A 25,360-nucleotide genomic window follows, 5' to 3' on the forward strand; every position below is an offset into this window, starting at 1 on the left:
TCCCCCAAAAATGGCAATTTCACCACTTATTTTCATGTTAGTAGGAGATGGCCTGTGGATTATTAAGCAGGTGTCAGCTCTCACCCACCCACATACCCTTCAATGCAATCGGAAAAAGATGTCAACAGTTCTAAGGTGTGCCCAGATGATATGGAGTTCCCACAATCTCATATTTGGAGGCATATATCATGCTATTTATGCATATGGGTTAGCTCAAGTATTTGGGATTTGTTTTAAAGCCTACTGAATTAATTTGAGGAACTCTGAATGCAACAATACAGATTTTAATTGGCTATGTTCTAGTAATACATGGTTTTATACCAAATTAAAATATACTGTTATTGGTATTAGTTTAGGTTTTAAATAATATTTTATATTTCACAAAGCCCATTTAAAAAGGTATTTGACTAGAACGAATAATACTCCATGAGACTGGCAAATTCAGGAAAAGGCAGTCTGTGGCATCTTATACCTATAAGTTCAACTGATGTGGGGGGTTGGCATGACCCATTTCACTTGATGAGCTAATTATTCCCATTATAATCACACCTTCCTCCAATGCAGTAACACTCACATATTACCAATTAGGCAGATACTTTTTCATCCAGTCCCTAATACAGTATTTTTCAAAATGCCAGTTACAATCCTTTAGTGAGCCATAAAAACAATTTAGTGAGTTTTGTACGGTATCTAAAACAATAGAATAGAATAGATCAGAGTGCCTCACAGGCAAACTTCAGTGATGTGTATGTGTGTGTATAATTATATGGTAATATAGATTATATTGCTTATTATGGGTTGTAGTAAAAAAAAAAGTTTGAAATACACAAATGAACCTAATATTGGTTCCCTCTTGAAATTATTCCATGATTTGGACATCAAGGATTTTTATCTCTTAAAAAGCCCGAGTCATTAGATTGCTACAAAGCTAATGCCTATTGCCATGTCCAAGGAAAGGCTCTGGATCTTCTAGTTAATTAATAATACTGAGAATTATCTAATGATCCAAATCAGAGGTTTTCAAAGTGTGGACCCAGGATCAGCAGCATCAGCTCTCAACATCACCTGGGAACTTGTTAGAAATGAAACTTCGTAAGTCTCACCCTAGATCTGCTGAATTAAAATTTTAGAAAAGGGGCCAGCGACCTGTGCTTGAACAGGCCTCCAGGTGATTCTGATGCATGCGAACATTTGAGAACCACTGGTCTATCCCTACATGCAACCCAAGTATGAGTCTAGATTTTGCTTCTACTTGTTAGTATATGACCTTATCCATCTGAAAATCCCATCCCAAGTATTTCTGCAGGGCCTCAGAGGGTGCCTCCTATATGATGATTAAGTCTATTCAGTTATCAGATGACATCCAACAATGTTTTTCTCTTCTCTTGCCTGCAGCCTCCTGCCCTTGGTTCTGCTAAGGCCTGCTGGGTACTGAGACTGCCTCTGTTTGGGCTTGCTATCTCCCATTGGTGCCACGAAGGCCCGGAAATGTCGATGCTATACGTGGCTACTCCACAAAGTGGGAGAACACAGCATAGTCAGAGGCAGGGGCTTATTTTATGCAGAACAGTATAAACTCATACTAAATGGTTTTGTTTGAAAATATCACAGTCCATCCAATTCATTAAAGGCTCTTTAATATAATTTGATACATCAGTAATTCTTGTGTGATTTTATGTCCATTTTATGTACTTTTTAGATCTTGAACAGAGTTAGCTTTTCTAATCTTTCCATAAATCTTATGAGGACTAAATAAGATGACTTAGATAAAATGATTTTTAGGTGTATGGCACAAAGTATGCATTTGGTTTCTCTCTGGCAAGATGAAGACCCTTAGCTGTTAGTTTAACAAGGTACAAGACTCTTCCTCAAATGTAAGTGTTCTGGTTTCCACAATATGAGCCCTAGAGTTTAGGGGACTACACGCATATACTTACATGAGGTTTTCAATCCGGAGGGGCTAAGTAGTGTTTTCCAACAGAAATCCCAGTGTTTAAGTGTCATAGAATTTTCTAAGGACTCAAAGGGCAGAGAATAGTAGGCTCTTTAGGCTAAAAATTTCTGCCATCACATCACATCTCACACACACACACACACACACACACACCCTACAAACATCCCCACCCTGTACACCACATACTATATATACACATGGACAGACACACGCACATGCACACCTTACACACGCCACACATAACCATGTCCATACCACACACCACTCCACACTTTCCCCCATACCATACACCAAGCACAAATTCACACACATACATAACACACACACACACACACACACACACACGCAGAGTCAGTAGTGTCTTGCTGCTATGAATTCTCTCTGCCCTGCCTCTGAGGCATCATCTGGGAGATGAGGCAGCCATGTCTTTTCCTTAACCTCTAGCCATGAGAGTAGGTGGGAAAAATGTACAGTGTGGTTTAAAGAAATGTGAATAGATCATTTATCGTGGAAAAAATTAGACATAGTTAGAAAACTAATCTAAAAAGATTTCAACTCCAAATCATGTTATGAGATTTCAAGCTCTCAAAATATAGATATGTCTTGGCTGGGTGCGGTAGCTCACACCCGTAATCCCAGCACTTTGGGAGGCCAAGATGGGAGGATTGCTTGAGCCCAGGAGTTCAAGACCAACCTGAGGAACATGGTGAGACCTCTTCTCTACAAAAAAATTTTAAAATTAGCTGGATGTGATAGTGCACACCTGTAATAGCAGCTATTTGGAAGGCTGAGGTGGAAGGGTCAATTGAGCCAGGGAGATCAAGGCTGCAGTGAGCCATGATTGTGCCACCGTACTCCAGCTTGGGTGACAGAGCAAGACCCTGACTCAAAAAAAAAAAAAAAAAAAAAAAAGATATGTCTCTCTATATAAATTATCCCAGAACTCAGGAGAAGAGAAAAATTCCCAGTTCACTTTATAAAATTAACATATTGTGGAAGCCAAAGCTAGACAAAGAAATGGCAGCAAAACATATCAATTGTACCAATTATTATAGGTGTAACACTTCAAAATTGAATGTTAGCAAATAGAATAATCCCTCAATATATTAAATGAATGATACATGATAACATAATACTTTAATTGAAGAATATATAGTTCAATATAAATAAATCAAATAATATAACCCATCATATTAGTAAGGTAAACAGAAAAATACATGATCATATATATAAAAAGTTATGTTGGTATAAGTTGACATTCATTTTTTTTTCAATCTTTTTATTGTAGTAAAAGGTACCACATACAAATTACCATCTTAAAAATTTATAATTGTAAGTTCAATATTATTAAATCTATTCATAATGTACAATAATCACCACCATTCATCTCTATAACTCTTTTCATCTTGTAAAACTGAAACTCTGTACCCATTAAATGATAACTCCTCCCACTAGTGGGCAACCACCATTCCACTTTCTGTCTCTGATTTTGACTAAGTATCTCATGTAAGTGGAATTATACAGCATGTGTCTTTTGTGATTGGCTTATTTCACTTAGCGTAATGTTCTAAAGGTTCATCCATGATGTAGTTGTAGTATATGTTAGCATTTCCTTTTGAAGACTGAATAATGTTCCATTGTGTGTACATATCATATTTTCTTACCCATTAATCCATCAATGGACACTTTGGTTGCTTTCATGTTTTCACTATTGTGAATAATGCTGCTATGAACATAAATATGCAAATATATTTGAGATTTTGCTTTCAGTTTTTTTTATTTACCCAGAAGTGGAACTACTGGATCATATAGTAATTTTAGTTTTAATTGCAAACTGTCATACTGTTTTCCACAGTGGCCGTACCATTTTACATTCCCACCACCAAGGATTCCAATTTCTCCACATTCTTGTCACCATCTGTTACTTTCCGGGGTTTTTTTTTTCTTTTTTCTATAGAAACCATACCACTGGATGTGAGGTCATATCTCATTGCAGTTTTCATGTGTATTTCCCTAACGAATAGTGATGTTGAACATCTTTTCATGTGCTTACTGGGCATTTATATATTTTCTTTGGAGAAATGTCTATTCAAGTTCTTTGACCATTTTTGATATGGGTTGTTTGTTTTTCTTGTTATTGTTGAGTTTTTAAATATAGTAGTTCTCTATGTAGTCTAGATATTAACCCTCTATCAGACATATAATTTGCAAATATTTTCTCCCATTATGTGGATCACTTTTTTGCTCCACTGAAATTGTCTTTTAGTGTACAAAATTTTACAAATTTTGTGAAGTCCAATTTATCTGTTTGTTGTTGTTGCCTATGTCTTTGGTGTCCTGTCCAGGAAAATGTTACTGAATCCAATTTCATTAAGATTTTTCTCAAATTTTTTCTTCTTTCTTTTCTTTTTTTTTTAATCTCAGAGATAGGGTCTCACTCTGTCATTTAGGCTGGAGTGCAGTGACATAATCTTGACTCACTACAACCTCTATCTTAGGGCACAAGCAATCCTCCCACCTCAGCCTCCTTAGTAGCTGGGACTACAGGTGCATGCTACCACTCCTGGCTGTTTTTCTTTTTGAGACTGGGTTTTGCCATGTTGCTCACGGTGGTCTTGAACTCCTGAGCTCAAGTGATCTGCCCACTTTGGCCTCTCAAAATGCTGGGATTACAGGCACAAGCCACCACGCCCAGCCTCTCCCATGTTTTCTTCTAAGGGTTTTACAGTTTTAAGTTTTATACTTGGGTCTTTGAGAACTCTTTGTTAATTTTTATATGTGGTATAAAGTATGTGTCCAACTTCTTTTTCTTGCCCGGTACCATTTGTTGAAACGTTTTCCCATTTCAACAAATGGTGAAACACAGTTTTCGCATTGAATGGTTTTGGCAACCTTGCCAAAGATCATTTGACCATATATGTGAGGGTTTATGTCTGGACTCTGTGTTCTATTCCGTTTGTCTATATGCCTGGCTTTATTTCAATAGTGAACTGTTTTGATGACTGTAGCTTGGTAGTTTTGGAATCAGAAAGTGTGAGACCTCCAAGTTCGTTCTCTTTCAATATTGTTTAGGCTATTTGGGGTCCCTTAGGGCTTTCCATATGAATGTTGAGATGGATTTTTTTGTTGCTGAAAAAACATCCTTTGGATTTTGATAGAGATTCCACTGAAACTGTAAGCTGTTTTGGGTGGTATTGACTTTTTAACAATATTAATTATTCCAATTCATGTACATGGAATGTCTATCCATTTATTTGTGCCTTCTTTATTTCAGCAACGTTTTGTAGTTCTCAGTGTACAGGTTTTTCTCCTCCTTGATCAAGTTCATTTCTAAGTATTTTATTGTTTTTGATGCTACTGTAAATTGATTTGTTTTCTTGATTTTCTTTTTGGATGATTCACTGTGAGTATATAGAAATGCAACTAAACATTTTGTATTGATTTTTTCTTGAAACTTTGCTTAATTAGTTTATTGTTAATTCTAACAGGGTATGTGTATGTGTGTATAATCTTAGGGTTTTTTATGTATAAAATCATACCATCTGCAAATGGAGATACTTTCACTCTTTCCTTTCCACTTTGTATGCCTTTTATTTCTTTCTTTTGTCTAATTGTTCTAGCTAAGACTTCTAGTACTACATTGACCAGAAATGGTAAAAACAACATCCTTGTATTTCACAAAGAAATTTCACTTTGTCATGGTGTATAAGCCTTTTAATGTACTGTTGAATTCAGTTTGCTGGTAAGTTGTTGAGTATTTTTGCATCAATATTCCATCAGGGACATTGGTCCTTAATTTTCTTTTCTTGTATTGTCTCTGTCTGGCTTTGGTATCGGTGTAATGCTTACCTCATAGAATGTGTTTGGAAGTGTTCCCTCCTCTTTAGTTTTTAAGAAAAGTTTGAGGAGGATTGGCATCAATTCTTCTTTGAATGTTTAGTAAAATTCATCAGTAAAGCCATTGAACCCTGGGCTTTTCTTTGTTGAGAAATTTTTGTTATTCAGATTTTCCATTTCTTCATGATTCAGTCTTGGTAGGATGTGTACTTCTAGGAATTTATCCATTTCATCTAGTTGTTGGTGTACAGTTCTTCATAATTTTCTCTTACAATTCTTTTGTTTTTCATAAAATTTCCAATCATGTGCTTCATTTTGTTTGATTTTAGTTAAGTCTTTCCTCTTTTTTCCTTAGTCAATCTAGCTAAAGACTTATCAATTTTATTGATCTTTTTGAAGAAGCAAATCTTGGTTTTTAAATTTTCTCTACTGTTTTTCTATTCTCTATTTTGTTTATCTCTGTTCTAATATTTATTATTTCTTTCCTTCTGCTAACTTTGGTTTCAGATTGTTTTCTTTTTCCAGTTTTTTAAAGTATAAGGTTAGGTTATTGATATCTTTCTTCTTTTTTAATGCAAAGGTTTGCAGCTGTAAATTTCTCTCTTGGCACTGCTTTTGCCGCATTTTGTAAGTTTTGATATTTTTTTCATTTTTATTTGTTTGGGGATATTTTCTAATTTTTCTTGTGATTTATTATCTTTTCCAGCTAGTGTTTGTTTAAATCTTCCCATGCATTAGTGATTCCTTTGCTTACCATTATTTCTGTATTCATGCCTTTTTTTCTGGGATTATTTCTTTTCTTCTGAGGTTTATCTTTTAGGAGTTCCTTTGGTGAATTAGAAGACCAATTTAATTTCTTCGTGCTCTCTATTTTAATTGCTCTGAAATACGTTTATTTTATCTCATTTCCTTTTTTTTTTTTTTTTGAGATGGAGTCTCGCTCTGTCGCCTAGGCTGGAGTGCAGTGGCACAATCTTGGCTCACTGCAAGCTCCGCCTCCTGGGTTCACGCCATTCTCCTGCCTCAGCCTCCCGAGTAGCTGGGACTACAGGCGCCCGCCACCAGGCCTGGCTAATTTTTTTTTGTATTTTTAGTAGAGACGGGGTTTCACCGTGTTAGCCAGGATGGTCTCGTTCTCCTGACATCGTGATCCGCCCGCCTCGGCCTCCCAAAGTGCGTGGGTTACAGGCATGAGCCACCGTGCCCGGCGTCTCATATCTTAAAAAGTGGTTTCACTAGTTATAGAAGTCCAGATATCAGTATTTTTATTTTATTTTATTTTTTAAAATTTATTTATTATTATTATACTTTAAGTTGTAGGGTACATGTGCATAACGTGCAGGTTTGTTACATGTGTATACTTGTGCCATGTTGGTGTGCTGCACCCATCAACTCGTCATTTACAGATATCAGTATTTTTAACATATCGTGTCACTGTCTTTGGCTTTCTGAGGTTGCTATGGTAAGCGGAATAATGGCCTTCCCAAAATGTCCGCATTCTAATCCCTGGAATCTGTAAATGTGTTACTTTACATGATAAAACGGACTTTACAGATGTGATTGAGTTAAGGATCTTGAGATGTGGAGATTCTTCTGGATTATTTGCATACACAAAATAAACACAAGAGTCATGATAAGACATAGGTATCAGGATTAAAGTGAGTAGTAGTAAATATGATGATAGAGATTGGTGTAATGGGGCTGTGGAGTGCGGACAGCCTTTAGAAGCCGAGAGGTGCGAGGAACAGGTTTTCCCTTGGAATCTCTGGAAGGAACCAGCTCGCTGACATCTTGATTTTGGCCCCATAAGATTCGTTTTGAACTTCTGACCTCCAAGACTATAAGAGAATAACTGTATGTTTTTTAAGCCACTAAATTTGTGATAATTTGTCACAGCAGCAATAAAAATCTAAGGCAGCTTGCTGTTGGTCTAATTATAGCTCTACTTTAATAGCTGTTGTTTTAATCTCTGGCTACTGTTAAAGTTTTCAGTTTTGTCTTTGGTATTCTGTAATTTTATTTTGATGTCTAAGTTTGGATATCGTTTTATTTATTGTGCTTGAGATTCACTAAGTTTTCTAACTGGTGTCTTTGATCATTGTTAGGAAATTTTCACCCATTGTCTCTTCTATCATCGTCTCTCCTCCATTCTATTATCTCCTCTTGGAAATCCAATTATGTTTGCAGGTCTTTTCACCCTATCCTCCATGTCCCTGTTTCTATGGGCTACATAAGCTGTACTTTCTCAAATCTCCTTTCCATAGTTCCTGTTTACCTGTCTAATCTTCTGTTTATTCTGTCCACTGACTTTTTAATGGAAATGGTCATATTTTACGTTTCTAAAAGCTCTATTTGGTCCTTTTTCAAATATATCTGGTCAGTTTTGAGAGCCTTATATTCTTTTACCACAGATTCAACATGGTATTTTATTTCTATAAACATAAAACATACTGATTTTATATTTAGTGTTCAATCATTCCATTATCTGCAGTTTTCATAGATAGAATAACGTGCTTTGTTGTTATTTCTTATGACTTGCTCATGGTGGTTTGTTCCCTCCTGTGCTCAGCGAGTTTTTGAGTTCTTGTGCCTTGTAAATTTTATGATGGATTTATGGAAATTCTTTTAGGTGTTTGTATAAACTGTGGTCCTCCAGAAATAATTTACATTTGCTTCTGCTAAGCACCTTGGAGAATTATCAACCAGGAAAAACTTTAAACTAAATTTTAGTTTAGAATTTTGTGTCACACAATCAGTATTAGTTTAAGCCCCACACCTCTGTGTTTTATGAGCTTGTGCATAAGGATTTTAATGGGATACTTTATTTTTACTCTTCTCTATCCAGGGTGAAGCCAAAGGCATGTCAAAGTCATCTTCTTTCTCATGGTAGTTTCTTTTCTAGGTCTATATTAGTCCATTCTCATGCTGCTATAAAGAACTACCTGAGACTGGATAATTTATAAAGGAAGAGGTTTAATTGACTCACAGTTCTGCAGGGCTGGGGAGGCCTCAGGAAACTTACAATCCAGGTAAAGGGGGAAGCAAACACATTCTTCACATGGTGGCAGGAGAGAGAAGTATAAGAGCTAAGAGGGAAATACCCCCTACTAAACCACAGATCTTATGAGAACTCACTCACTGTCATGAGAACAGCAGCATGAGGTAACCACCTCCATGATTCGGTTACCTCCCACTGGGTCCATCCCATGACATGTGGAGATTATGGGAACTACAATTCAAGATGAGATTTGTATGGGGACATAGCCAAACCATATCATTGTCACCCACTGAGCATGCCACATGTTTGATCACATGTGAATGGGGGTGAAAGTTTCTAATTAGACTTCCCAATCTGCCTAGGTCCAAGGCTTTGCCTCTGTCATGAGTTCATTAAACCCAGGACCTGAGTCACCGGGGACTGGCAGATATCTCAAAGGCAAAACAGACTATAGTATTTGCTTATCAGCTACTGAGATTTTACTTCTTGTATTTCTAAGTGTTCTTTTATTTTCCTGGCAATTCATGTACACATTAAGAAATATATCATCTGTATTTTATGCAGCATCTTTAGGTGTGAGGCCTCTAAAAAATCTAGTGTCCTATATTGTCAAAAAGATCCTCGTATAATTTATCTATCCCTGTGTAACATATTATCCAATACTTAGTGTATTCAAACAGGAAACAACTATTGTAAGTTATGTATGTCAGGAATGTTTGTGCAGCTAATCTCTCTGCAAATCTGCAATCAATGTGTTGGCCAGGGCTTTTGTCACTTCTAGGCTCTACTGAGGAAGGATTTGCTTCTAAGTTTACTCACGTGACTCTTGGAAGCTCATGAAGTATTCATTTCATGACTCACCCACATGGCTGTTGACAAAACTCATGTCCTTCCTGGCTATTGGTTGGAGGCATTAGTTCCTTGCAGTGTGGATCTTTCCAAAGGGCAGCTCACAACACATCAGCTTGCTTCTCCTAGAGTCAGGACTCTGAGAGACGGAAAGAGGGAGAAAGTAACAAAAGAAAAGGTGAGCAACAAGGAAGTCACTTTTCGTGTAACCTAATTTCAGAAGTGACATCCCATGACTTACCATCTTCTATTCACCAGAATCAAGTCACTATTTCTAGCCCATATTTAATGGGGGTGAGGGAGAAATGTATTTACATAATGTGAATACCAGGAGGAAATAACCATTGGGGACCATTTTATTCTATATTATTACTTTTGTCTTTTTTTTTTTTTTTAACTTTCATTTTAGATTCAGGAAACACATGTGTAGGTTTGTTACCTGGGTATGTACGTGATGCTGGGGTTTGGGATATGAACGATCCTATTACCCAGACACTGAGCATAGTACTCAACAGTTTTTCAGCCCTTACCACCTCTCTCCTTACCACCTCTAGTAGTCACCACTATCTGTCATTGCCATCTTTATGTCCCTGAGTGCCCAATGTTTAACTCTCACCTATAAGTGAAAACATGCAGTATTTGGTTTTCTGTTCCTGTGTTAATTTGCTTAGAATAGTGGCCGCCAGCTGCATCCATGTTGCTGCAAAGGACATGATTTTGTTTTGTTTTGGGGGGGCTCTGTAATATTCTATCGTATATATGTGCCACATTTTCTTTTTCCAATCTACCTTGGAGTAACCATTTTAAAGATTGCCTACCTCACTTCCATAAATCAATATTTTTAAATGAAAACCAAAGTGAAAAAAATTAAGAAAATAAATAGGGAGTTTTTCAAAAAAGAAATTTAAATGTCTGATAAATATATTAAAAATTTACAACTCTCCAGTAACCAAAGAGTGTTATTTTAAATAGTAATTAGGTAATAATCTTTATCAGATTGACAAATTTTTTAATGCCAAATGTTGAGAATATATAGAAACTAGCAAACTTGAACAATGCTGGTAGGAGTATAAATTAGTATCTATTTTGTAGTTTAATTCGGCAGTATGTCTTAATACCCTTAAAAGCCTAGGTATCCTTAAAAATCTATATATTAAATCCATATTAAAAATTCATTGTTCCCAAATTTCACATTGAGTCACTTTTCCTAAGGAAAATTATAAAATAATAAAAATATTCGTGTAAACTATGGCCGTATTTATGATAAAATCATTGGAAATAAATACCTCTTCTAAAAGAAGGCATTGGTAAATAAATTGCCCCACGTACTCATAAAAGAAAACTATGCTTGTGTTAAAAATAATATTACAAATCTGCTCACATTAACATGAAAAGAAATACCCAACATATTGTTTTGTAAGCAAAATAGTGTATATTGTATGATTCATTTTTATTACACATAATGCTTAAATACATGTATATGTAGAGAAAAATAGCAGACTATAGGTAATGCTCAAAAACTTGTATATGTAGAGAAAAAATAGCAGACTATAGTAGACTGTAGTTAATGAGGTCATCTATGGACAATGGAATTACAAGTGATTTTTATTTTCATCTTTCTAATCTGTATCATCTAAATTCTCTATAATAAACCTTTATGAACATAATTTTAAACAAAAAATGTTTATTTCTAAAATAAAAACAAAAAGTATAATCCAACTAATCTATAAGAATATATAACTTTCTAATTAGTAGTTTCTTTCTAATGTTTTCATTAGAATTTCAGAAATATACATTTGTCACTGCATTGAAGGTCAATGTGTAATGCCAATATTTATTTTGTAGCCAGGAGTCCTGCCGTTAAGAAACTCTGTCTCCTGACCCACAGATAAGTATGCAGTTAATCTAATTTTCATATTGTTGCCCCATTATCAAACTAATAATAAAAATAATCAAACTTACCAGATAGGATGAAACATACAAAGCAATTTTCACATCACCAGTTTATTTAGTCATCAAAATCCTACTGTTGTGAGAGGTATCACAATCATTGTCCATTTTACAAATGAGGAAATGAAGATTCAAAAAGATGATGTAACTTATCGAAGACATGATTGTTAGCAAATGGAAGAGCTGAATCTAAGAACTGTGCATCACTGACTCCAAGTGCTGGATGCCCTTTTAGCTTCCAAGACTTTGGTGCACCCACTTCATGCTGAGGCATTCTGCTAACTGCAGGAAACAGATGGATTAAGAGGGACATTACTCTATCTTTGAGAGGTTTACATTAAGCCCTACAGTTACTCTTCTCACCTACAGATTGTTCTGCAAAAAGATGCCTGGAACAGACCATTCTTTATAATATACACACCCAGGTGTTTGAACCCATCACTTGCTGACTAAGCCTATGTCCCTTTCATGTAATGATTTCCATAGCTGCATTTTATATCTTGGCAGTCTAGTGTGGCTGGATTATCTAAGTTCCAGCACTTGCCTTAATTTTGAACACTGTGCAAAGTTAAAGCTCTTCGCGTGTACCAATAATTGGAGTTGGAGTGGAGGATCTATGATGCCCAACAGGTTACTGTAGCATCGTAGAGGAAAATGCAAAATGGTCCTCATAGGAAAATATATAATGTGACCTCACAGCACTGTTCCTTGACTGCAGTAAGGAGTCAGGAAATGGTAGCTGGAACCCTCTGCAGAGCAATCTTAGAAATTTGAATTAGAACTATTGAATTTAGTTATTGCTTTAATTTCTACTTGATTTCCACTTTTAATATCTCTGCCACTTTATGGGAACTAGTATGAAGTTCTATTTTCTTAGCTGTGTTGTGTAACATTCCTTATCTACTTGTATTTATAAAATACCCTAGCTCTGTTTTAAGAAAAGAAGGTGCCATGTGTCATTAAAAAGCACACTTCTAAGACAAAAAGAAGAATTCTGGGGCGGAATTGGAATCAAATAGCCCATTTTAAGTAGTTTGGTTTGAAGTGTGATCATATTAACTTTAATGAATTTAGTTAATATATTAATTATCCTCAGCACATTTCATCTATATTCTTAACCCCCATTTTGAGATAATAGTAATAGTAATAATAAATGTACTCATAGTCCTTTGTTTGTTTTAACTGGCATGCAAAGGGAGGGATCAGTCCATTGTTGGGCAACTGTAGTGTAGGAAAAATAGAAGTGGGATATGATTCAAGTGATTTAGTGGGAATAACAAAAATCCTTGTTCCCCATCCTACTAATTGTGTGACTTGGATAAGTCACTTAGGCTCCCTGAACCTGTTTCCTATTTAGCAAATATGCATAACAATAGTTATCAAGTTGCTCTAAGGATCAAACAGGATAATTCATATAATGATATTAACATATATTTATTGAAAATTTACTACATCTACTGTTTTAAGTCTTTTAGGTAAATTATTTAATTGTCACAACATCACCCTTTCAATGAATACTATTATTTCCATTGTTATCCCCAATATACAGATGAGGAAACCAAGGCTCAGAGAAGATATAAGAATTTGCTCAGTGTTATGTTACACAGCTGATAACAAAGCCAGGATTCAAACCCAGGCAATCTGGCTCAAATGCTCATACCCTTAGACAATGAGCTGTATTGCCTCTCAGGTAAAATCCCTTATTGGGTTCTAACTCATAATGGTGCACAGTGAAAAGTAGTTCTTATTATAGTTAATGTCTGTAAAATGCGCCTACTAAAAACCACCTGGCAGGGCCATAGTAAAGATAAATGAGACCTGTATATCAAATTACATGACACAGACCAGCCTCTAAATATATGCACCACACCTTGTGGATTCCATTGTTTATAGCACAGAGTAAAATAAAAGAGCTAAGCTGGGTGAAGTTTAGAAAAGACCCAGAGCTGCATCCTGGGGTACAACAGAGCACTTGAGGCCACTATGGGTTTCAGAGGAGAAGTGAAGGCTTCTGTTGAATCCCTTCTGCTATCTTATTCTAGGGCTTCAGCAGATGGGAGCTCCAACTTCTAGCTATTCATCAAAAATATCTTCTCTGACCTGAAATTGCCACTGCAGGTAGGATTTCATGGTAGAAAATGTCTTGTGCTACCAGTAAAGGCAAAGGAAAATGATTGGATATGTTTTGGTGCTAAGAGGAAAGAGTCCATGGAGAGATGGTTATAAGAGCAGAAAAGAAAGGGACTAGTTGAGTATTGCAGTTAAAACAAAGGGCTTTGGACTTCAACACACTTAGATTCTATCTCCAACTTAGCCACTTACGGTAGTTCTTTACATTTACACTCTCTAAGATGCTATTTATTTATCTCTAAATGGGTATAATAATACTTCCTACCTTGTAAAACTATTAGGAAGATTAATAGATAGTAATAGATGCTAATAAATAGTAACCAGCACACAATGAAAACTCAAAAAATATTAGCTTGTGCTATGATCCTGGAAGGCATGGAGGTTGGAGCTGCCTGAAATCTGAATCTGCCCATCAATATAGGTGAACCAGAGCATGGAAAGGGATACTAAACTCTGAAAACCCTGCCAAAGAGGTGCAAGAGAGTCGCCGTGGGTCCCAGCAACCAGAACTGCCTATTTAAAGGGAAAGCCCGCATCCTTCCTACCAGTTCCAACACACGATGATTTTGCAATACACTGTTTATTAGACAACTCTTGGCATTCATGAGACCAAGATAGAAATTGACAGGCTAAGAGTTAGTCTCAGCTTAAATTCAAGGAGTTTGTCAACTCAAGCCATGAAAAAGCCTCCTGTATAAAGGTAAATTCCATTAACGCCAATGGGTGTGCATATGTAAAGGCGAGATGGGTGCCTCTTCATGTCATTTTTACATTTTCTGGCACTGCAATTTTTCTCCTTTTAAAGCATTCTTCTTAAAGACATATGTGAGCGTTGACAAACTAGACAGGAAGCTTGGGGAATATGAATACGTGTAAATAACAAGTCAGACATTTTTTAAGGATGTCATTTATTCTAAAGTGTGTAAGAATTACTTCAAAGCCATTAGTGTCTAGAATTCTCTAAAGGTAGAGACACGTTTTAAAAACACACTTTTTCAATCAGACTTTAATAGTGTTAAAGGCATATCTTTTTTTCAATGAGAAAGAAACAAAAAATATTGCTTTTGACCTGACAAACTATAACATTCGCCCGTAAGCTTTTCATAAGTATCTCAAACACAACGCCTTGAGGTGTTCAGCCATAAAGAGTTACTCTGATTAGAAATGTAAAGGCAAAAAAAGAAATTATTGCCAAGCTGAGGTTCTATATTTGAGGATAAATTAAACCTTGAACAGCATTTGTTGTTTGGATTTCGATTATTGCAGATTTTGACCTGTTACTTTTGTGTTCCCTGCCATCTGTGAAATCATAGGCAAAGAATGATTCTTCTTTTTTTCACTCATTGTCAAATCATGTGTTGGGCATCTTTGCATTTTAGTGTTCTCTAGATGACTCCACTCATGACACAAAACAAGAATAAATATTAAAGTGCCAGTGTTAAAGATTTTAAGTGAATCCTGAAAATCTGCTGGCTTTTAAGAGCAAACTTCTCTTCACCAAAGGATGACTTAAAATAAGAAAGATAATAATGGTACATCCCAGCTGTGTTTCATTCTGGCTGTTTTCACAAACTTCCCTGTTCTCTTGGTGCTTCCTTTCCCAAGTATTTCAGAGAAAGCTGGTATCTGTTCTGAACTAACACCTCACCCTACAAAGACTTAAAGGTAACTGTTTTTCATTCTTCGCCCTTTGCATGCCCTCTGAAAAATTACAGCCTGATGTCAATTGCTTCTCATAGTGGATGGGGAAAATGGGTTCAAAAGAAAGAGAACCTTTGCTGGATTTAGATTTTTGCTGATTGTGGGAACTGGTCTAATTTCAAATTGCAAACAGTTGCCTGAAATGAAGTAAGTGTCCTCCTCTCTCTCTCTCTCTCTCTCTCTCTCTCTCTCTCTCTCTCTCTCTCTCTCTCTCTCTCTGTCTCTCTAATGTGAGAGCAATGTGAAGAAATAACTTTGTCAGAAAAGTCTTCCCTAACATTTTTATGTTTGAAATACAGGAGAGATTTTGTTTCATGCCACCAAGAATGGGGAAGGAAAAAGCCAGAGAGAAGACAGGAAGTATGAGAGAAAAGGAGAGAAAGAAAAACACTGTATAAACACTATGTGTTGTTCCCAACCTCTGCCCCAGTGACTTATTTGCTCATTCATTTGAACATGTACCTGGAATTAATTTTAGTTACAGCAGACAAATGAGAATGATACCTGCATGATTTCAGGCATTTATTTCACCTTGCCCGTAGTTCCAATGAGTAGAAAATGACTTTCAGACCAGGCAACTTTGTTGGAAATGACAATTTTGCGATGCCTATAATTCTGAACCCTTTTCACCACTTTGTGAGAAACACTACTCTTGTCAGCAAGTGACCAGTTTGTGAGGTGAGATGATAATTAAATAATACTTCTATTTCTCTGTTGGTGTATTGAAGTATTTGAGAATATGTGACATGTGATATGTTCATGGAAATTGAGACAAATTACAGTTACTTCAATACAAGTTCGATAAACCCATCTGAAAAAAAATCTGAAGATTAAATGAATTAATCTATGGGAAATACTAGAACAGAATGTGGAACAGAGTAAGTGTTCCATAGGATTAAGTATCATTATTATCTAGGCTTTCTCATCTTGTCAGAAACACTATTTTGCTTTGAAACTACATGTTTAAAGGTATTAGAAAAAACTGGAAAAACAAGTTGACTTTAAAAGGAATCTGGATGATCAAATTGTCCCAGCAGACAAAAGTAAGTTTGGCCTTCCACACACTGGAAATCTAAGTTTGCATGTGTTCTAAAGTCATTTCTGATCCATATTCAGTGAAATGGATATTAACCTAGAGATGTGGCAAAAAAGATATAGGCACTGGTGTCTGACTCACATTCAACCCCTGCCATATTCTTTGTGATTAGGGCAGATTCTTTATGTGTAATCCTCAGTAGCATCCTCTTATATAATTTCAATGTTTATTTTAGATTCAGAGGGCACATGTGCAGGTTTGTAACCTGGGTATATTGTGTGATGCTGCAGTTTGAGGTACAAATAATCCCATGGGAATAGGTAGTGAGCATAATGCCCAATAGGTAGTGTTTCAGCCCTTGCCCTCCCTCTAATAATTCCTAGTATCTATTGTTTCCATCTTTGTGTTCATGTGTACCCAATGATTAGCTCCCACTTGTAAACGAGAACATGTGGTATTGGTTTTCTGTTTCTGCATTAATTCATCAGGATAATGGCCCCCAGCTGCATCAGTGTTGCTGCAAAGGACATTATTTTATTCATTTTTATGGCTGTGTAGTAGTTCATGGTGTATAAATTCCACATTTTCTTTATTCAATTCACTGTTGATGGGCATTTAGGTTGATTCCATGTATTTGCATTGTGAATAGTGCTGCAATGAATATACAAATGCATGGGTTTTTGTTTTTGTTTTTGTAGAGTGATTTATTTTCCTCTGGGTACACACCCAGCATTGGGATTGCTGGGTAGAATGGTAGTTCCATTTTAAGTTCTTTGAGAAATCTCCAAACTGCTTTCCACAGTGGCTAAACTAATTTATATTCCTGCCAACAGTGTATAAGTGTTTGTTCTCTTCACAGCCTCACTAGCATCTGATGGTTTTTGACTTTTTAGTAATAGCCATTCCAACTGGTGTGAAATGGTATCTCACTGATTTTGATTTGCATTTCTCTGTTGATTAATGATGCATTTCTCTGATAATTAATGATGTTGAGCATTTTATAATGTTTGTTGGCTGCTTTTATGTCTGTCTTTTGAGAAGTGTTTGTTCATCTCTTTTGCCCACTTTTTAATGGGGTAATTTGTTTTTGGTTATGAATTGTTGATAAGTTCCTTATAGATTCTGGATGTTAGACCTTTGTTGAATATATAGTATGTGAATATTTTCTCCCATTCTGTTGATGGTTTCTTCTTTTGCTGTGCAGAAGCTCTTTAGTTTAATTAGGTCCCACTTGTCAATTTTTGTTTTTGTTATAATTGCTTTTGAGGACTTAGTCATAAAGTTCTTCCCAAGAATTCTGATGTCCAGAATGGTATATCATAGATTTTTTTCTAGGATTCTTATAGTTCAAGGTCTTACATTTAAATCTTTAATCTACCTTGAGTTAATTTTCCTAGATGGTGAAAGGTAGGGGTCCAGTTTTATTCTTCTGCATATGGTTAGGCAGTGATCTCAGCACCATTTATTGAATAGGGAGTCCTTTCTCCATTGCTTATTTTTGTTGCCTTGTCAAGATCAGATGACTGTGGGTGTGTGGCTTTATTTCTGGGTTTCCTATTCTGTTTCATTGGTCTATGTGTCTGTTTTTGTGCCAGTACCATGTGTTTTGGTTACTGTGGCCTTATAGCTTAATTTGAAGCTGGTCAATGTGATACCTCTAGGTTTGCTCTTTTTGCTTAGGATTGCTTTGGCTATTTTGGCCCTTTTTTGATTCCACATGAATTTTAGAAGAGATTTTTTTTCTAATTCTGTGAAAAATGACATTGGTAGTTTAATATGAATAATGCTGAATCTGTAGATTGCTTTGGGCAGTGTGGCCAATTCATAAGTATGGAATGTTTTTCCATTGTTTTGCATCATCTATGATTTCTTTCAGCAGTGTTTTTTAGTTCTCCTTGTAGAGCTCTTTCACCTCTTTGGTTAGATGTATTTCTACGTATTTTATTTTTTTGTAGCTATTGTCAATGGGATTGCATTCTTGATTTGGCTTTCAGCTTGAAATTTAATGGTGTATAGAAATGCTACTAGGTTTTTTTTTTTTTTTACATTGAGTTTGTATCCAGAAACTTTACTGAAGTCATTTATCAGTTCTAGGAGCCTTATGGCAGGCAGAGTCTTTAGGATTTTCTAGGTATAGAATCATATCATCAGTGAAGAAACGTAATTTGACTTATCTTTTTTGTATTTTATTTGGAGGCCTTTTATTTCTTTCTCTTGACTGATTGCTTTGGCTAGGACTTCTACTACTACGTTGAATAGGAGTGGTGAGAGTAGGCATGCTGTGTTCCTGTTTTCAAGAGGAATGCTTCCAGTTTTTGCCCATTCAGTATGATGTTGGCTCTGGGTTTGTCATAGGTGACTCTTATTATTCTGAGATATGTTCCTTCAATGCCTGGTTTCTTGAAGGTTTTTATCATTAAGGGGTGTTTGATTTTATTTAAAGCCTTTTCTGCATCTGTTGAGATGATCATGTGGTTTTTGTTTTCTACATTGTTTATGTGGTGAATCACTTTTATTGATTTGTGTATGTTGAACCAATCTTGCATCCCAGGAATGAAACCTACTTGATCCTGGCGACAACTTTTCAATGTGCTGCTAGTTTGCTAATATTTTGTTGAGGAATTTTTGTCTATGTTCATCAGAGATACTGGCCTGTTGTTTTCTTTTTTTGTAGTGACTTTGCCAGGTTTTGGTATAAGGGTGATGCTGGGTTTGTAGAACGAGTGAGGGAGAGTCCCTCCTCCTTGCTTTTTGAATAGTTTCAGTATAATTGATACCAGCTCTTCCTTGTATGTCTGGTAGAATTTGGCTGTGAGTCCATCTGGTCTGGAGCTTTTTTGGTTGGTAAGTTTTTTTTATCACTGATTCAATTTCAAAATGTGATATTGGTCTGTTCCAGGTTTCAATTTCTTCCTGATTCAATCTTGGGAGGTTGTGTGTTTCCAGGCATTTATCCATTTTCTCTAGATTTTCTAGGTGTGTGCATACAGGTGTTCATAATAGTCTCTGAGGATCTTTTGTATTTCTGTGTAAGCCTCAGTAGCATCATCTGTGTAATGAGAATACTTGTACCATGGTTGGATGAAAGATAACATGAAAACTAGTTACAGTTTAAAATGGATTCATTTAAATCAGTTGTGACATAAACATGTTGTTTGTCTTTTAAAGGACAAGAAAAAATTACTAAATCATCTAGAAATATGGCTATTAAGGCCTTGACTTCTAGTCTTGGTTCTCTCTAGAATTGTTAACAAGTACATCGATCTGTTGGTTTATCTTTCTATTTGAGATAAGGTGCTTTCTTTCTGTAGCTTTCTTCTCTTTCCTCCTACATGAAAGATACACCTCATAAGATTGCTGCCCTGTGGGATGCTAGGGAATCAGGTCACATCCTGACACAAGAAGAATTCTATTCAAGACATGTGCAAAGAGACATTAGAACATGAAGGAGACTGGGCGTGGTGGCTCACGCCTGTAATCCCAGCACTTTGGGAGGCCAAGGCGGGTGGATCACGAGGTCAGGAGATCAAGACCATCCTGGCTAACACGGTGAAACCCCGTCCCTACTAAAAAATACAAAAAATTAGCCAGGTGTGGTGGCGGGCACCTGTAGTCCTAGCTACTCGGGAGGCTGAGGCAGGAGAATGGCGTGAACCCGGGAGGCAGAGCTTGCAGTGAGCCGAGATCGCGCCACTGCACTCCAGCCTGGGCGACAGAGCGAGACTCTGTCTCAAAAAAAAAAAAAAAAAGAACATGAAGGAGGGAGCCACTGAAGTTGCCTGCAATAGTGAAAAAGCTTTAGGGAGGATAGTTCATAGAAATCTTCCTTTCATTCAGGAATGAAGGTGTCTTCGGGGGAAGAACATTTTTGGCTAATAAGGCATAATGAATAGCATTATGATGAGGACTGTATGTACCTATTTACTATTTACTAGTAGTATTGGTAAACAAAAATATTTGCTTAGATAAAAGACTATATATCATATATAGAATATAAAGCGGAGGACTATATGTACTTATTTACTAGCAGTATTGGTGAACAAAAATATTTGCTTAGATAAAAGACTATATATCGTAATTAGATAGTATTATTCAAAAGCAAAATTAAAATGTTTAGAAATTTCACTTCCAAGATGAATGGCAATATTTATTGTTTACTAAACACTCTGTCCTGCATACTGTGTATGTTTTAACTCACTGAGGATACTATTATACCCATTTGACAGAGGAGAAAACTGAAGCAAAGAGATGTTAAGATATTTGCCAAAGATTACACGTCTAGGAAGTGGAAAAGCTAAGATTTGATCCAAGACAGTCTGGCTCTGGAATCTAGGCTCGTATCCATTACACTCTACTTCCTCTACAGCAACAATCTGGAGGTTGAAATATCAAGGCGTTATTTCCAACGCTTTAAAATATTATTTACACTACAAACTAGTCTAGGTGATTTTCTAAAAACAGGCCTTCGCAGCTTTGCAGTCCTTGCCAAAGCACGTAAAATGTGAGTTTGGGAGATTTACCAAGAATTTGAAAATCACTTTCAGATTCCTTTGTAGAATTTCATGGGAATGGGAGAAGAGACTCCAGGTTCATTATTAAAAGCATTTGGCATTTCACCCATCTATAGTAAGGAGGACACTGAGCTAATTTCTTTCATGCTGACTTAAGTTAGCCATTTAGTCAATCGATAGTTCCCTGTTGCAAGAGGCAATATGGTTGGATTTATGTTAAAAATTAACAGTAATGAAAATCAGAGGGAAGTTGGGTCCAAATGTTTTCCTCCTTTAGAAGTGACATCATTTTCCCCAGTGATAGCTTTTAAGCTCTCTTTCCCACTTATAGCTGAAGAATTTGGTTTGGTTGTTGTGACATTCAGGTTGTCACATTAAAAATATTATTATTATTTAATGACTTTCTAACTCTCACTTTATGCTTGCTCAAACCCAGGGTGATGAACTCACTGCTCTGAGCAGCCTTGTTGTGGCCAGCTGCCCTCCCTTTGGGGGTGCCTGGGCTCCTCCACCCTGAAACACCATCATCTGGGAATTCTCTAAGGGTCACTTCTCTTCCATTCTTTTTTCCTCATTTTCCTATTTACCTTTCTTTCTCTCCTCTCCTTCCTCTCACACACTCCCTGCAAAATGCTCAACTCTGCCTTTGGTTTTAAGAATGGCCTTGATTACAAATGCCTGTTCAGGCAGGCCCAGCCTCCCAGACAGAAAACCTGCCGTGGCCTTGGCGGCATCTTCAGTGGTACCTCGAGCAGTGCCGAAGAAGCTCAGAATCTGCTTCAGCTCTTGTTTCTTGATTAGGCCCCAGAGCCAAGGCTTCCAGGAGGAGCCTCACTTGTCAGCTGTCAGTCAGGAGGCAACCCATTCCTCCCAGGCGCTGCCCCTGCCACAGGGGGGTGACCAGACTGTAAAAATGAAATAGACTTCAGTGGGATGCCTGAAATTCATTTTCTCCCTCGGATGCTTTCATCTCACTCATTTCACTGTGTTTACAGGCCCACAGGTTTCCTGAGGGCAGCCATGATTTAGATTTACAGTTCCCCAGGCAGTCTGATTCTGAGGAAAAGTTATAACACCTGTAATGTATTACTGTCTCCTAGAGGAGTAAAGAATGTCAGGGGCTGTGGAGGTTGGCTACCCCAGTAACTGCAGACTCTCTGCACTGCAGCACTGAAAAAATTGCAGCCTTGGCTGGACCAGCCTCAGCCTCTCTCACTACCTACCTGCTCATATGCACACAACACACTCAAGTTTTTAGAGATCTGGGGTCTGTGTGTCACGGCTGCATGGCCATTTTAATGTGTAGCTCTACAAGGCTCTGTGTAACAAAAGTCCAGCAGCCAAGTCCCAAAGAGTGGACAGGACAGAGAGAATTCAGATATAAGGCATCAAAACTAGACTTGATTTTTTGGGGAGTAGAAACACAAGACAATCTGGCTGAGATGAGAAAAGGGACTGCAGTTAGCAAACATAGAGGCTCCGTGTGAATGCTTGCCTCTCATTGATCTATTTCACTTAAAATTGGGTGCATCTTTGCCAGGACGAGATAAAATCAGCATTCAGCTGAGCCTTCTCCAAGGGGTGCCTGCAGGGCCCTAAGCCAAGTGAGAGGAAGGCGATGAGTCTCTGCCCTGCAAGGTGCCAGTTCTGGTCATTGTCCAGTAGAAATTCAGCTTCCTTGAGAGTCTGATTGCTACTGCTGAGCTCAATACCCACTTAGGAAGCAAAACCACAACAAAATCACTTTCTGAAATAGAAGGAGCTGATGGGCACTTGAAAAGTTGAACCAGGTTTATTCTACAGCTTGCCTCCAGCACAGGCTCTTGAACATGGAGATCCAAAGGCTTCATTGTTTTTCCTCACGGTGCCCTGTCCTTGTTCTCAAAGATCCAGTCTGAATTCAATTCACTATTCCAGCTATGTCTGTATTGCTCTCACTTCCCTAAGGGTGGACAAGATCCTGAGACACTAGTTTGCTTCTGTATTGCCCTTTCCCTACCTCCACCCCTTCTTGTTTTGCTCTGCTGTCTAACCTGCCAGAGGGGCTGCTGGCTCTCACTGTGGGATGCTCAGGTCAGTTAGCATGTGGATGATGAAATAACTGGACAGAAACCCACATTTACCTACAGAGTTAAATGTGGCTTATTAATAATAAAAATTTCTATAGCATCAGAATACTGTGTCCACCAAAACCCAGTGATATTCTCACATTCTGAAAGGACATGATAGGTTCTAGCATCAGTATTTATTTTCCCTCTTCTGTCACCCCTCCTTTAATAGGCTGAAAGTGTAATTGATCTCTAGGTCTTTCCATATAAATTGTAATTTCAGGGTCTTCTATCTATGAAATGCTCTTAAGATCTAGACCCTCTTTCTTGGCATGAGTCGAGGACATTTGTCTCTTCTGGAGCGGGCCGAGGAGATAGGCCAGTTCTCAGGTCATACCTAGTCAACCAGGCATGGCAACGCTGAGGAAGCTAAGCTTGCTTCTAGAGAACACAACAGCTTCTATGGACTTTTAGACCAAGTTCTGCAGAGATTGGGAAGCGTGAGGCTAGGTGAGCCAAGGCCCAGTAAAAAAAAAAAAAAAAAAAAAAAAAAATTTGTGTTGGACCAGATATTTGAAATACTTCAAAATATAGGAATTCTATTATGTACATTCTCAAATTGTCTCAATTTTCAAATTTTAGGAGAATGGAGTAAATGACCAAAGTATAAAGTTTATTCAACTATTTTATTTCTCATGTATCTAATCAAAAGAACAACCGTCAAAAGATGACACTCAGTGAAACTTAACATACAGTTAAACAGAACACCTCATTATTAGGGTAATCTACTTAATATTTTACTCTAATCAAATTCAGAAAAGAAACTTTAATGGAATATTTTACTGGTTTAGCATTGATCATCATACTGGAATGATATAGGTCAAAAATTTAAAAAACAAAATCAGTAATTTTTCTTTTAATTAAAGACAGTTTCGGAAATTTATATCTCAATAAGCTTCAACATACCTTTCCCATTCACCCTACACCCTATCTTTTATTGCTGGTGATCCCTTTCTTTCCTCCACCAATGCTTTTTTTCTTTTTTCTGGTTAAAGAGGTTCACCTTGCCAAAGAAGACAGGCAGGCTCATCAGTTTGGATAAAGACTCCCAGAAGGATATGCCAATTTGCAAATACTAACGTAAAGTAAGTGTTCAGCAGAAGAAAGTAAGATTAAATTAGGTGTGTTTTGCTTCCATTCAATTCAGTTTAGAACATTAATAATCTTAAGAGCATTTCCTGTTTGCTTATATGTCATAAATAAGATGGTTTAAAGATATTACAACATTCTTAAGGCAAAATTGCAGGTATGAATAATAAGAGCTTCCATTTATAGTAGGGTTTATATAGGCCAAACTTTGTGCTAAGCACTTTACATGAATTATTTTCTTTAAGGATAAAGAAATTGAGGCCTGAGAGGTCATGTAACTTGCTTAAGTTTACATAGCTGGGAAGTGGCAGACCCAGGAATTCAATAACCTAAGACAGCCTGGCTCCAAAGTCCCTACTCTTAAATACCATATTTCCCATAATGAAAGATCAACAAATGTCAAGTCATTCTTATGATGAATGGTATATTCTGAATATGTATTCTGGAAAAACTCCATATTTTTAGACCAAAAAAAATCCACTTTAATTTACTTTTCATAACAAGGACTGTTGAAATGCAGGTGCATTATGGCCATTCTACACAGGATTTTTGACAGACTGTTTTAGTTCTGAATCCTCAGTGTTGATTTTCCTTCACCATGGGCGTGTGGCTTGGGATTTATGTGATTTTTCTTTACCATGTTCTACTGTGGCCAGATCTCATCTTGCAGACCCTGTTCTCCAAATTATACACAGGTCTGCATCTTATGATGACAGCAAACCCAGGGAGAAAGCGACATTTAAAGAGAGATGCTGGGTAACTTCCCTAAAGATACAGGTTTCATTTTTATTCTTCCACAAGATATTACTGCCATGATAGCACTCTAGGATGGCTTGGGACAGCTACAGCAGAATTTCTTGCTATTCCTATATTAAGCATGTGTTCTTAGAAACAGCTGGTGTGTTACAAATGCAACTGAGTGCCTTAAGAAGTGGGATGATTGGAATCCCACTCCTAAGCACACAGGCTGTCGATGTTTGAGATTTGGTAAATGAGATAGCAGTATGGGGTATGATGGGACCTGACAGGGTGGAGTATAAGAGTAGGAGCCAAGCTCCATGCCTCCACGGACTTTGTGAACCTGTGTCTTTCACCTAACGTGGACCGTGGAGGACTGTTGTAGGAAGTAGTTAGTTTATATTTGTCAATCAATTCTCAGATCTTTGCAGTAAGATGTTGGCTGAGAAGAATGCTTTG

Source organism: Chlorocebus sabaeus, chromosome 12, assembly GCF_047675955.1.
Source record: "Chlorocebus sabaeus isolate Y175 chromosome 12, mChlSab1.0.hap1, whole genome shotgun sequence".
NCBI lineage: Eukaryota > Metazoa > Chordata > Mammalia > Primates > Cercopithecidae > Chlorocebus > Chlorocebus sabaeus.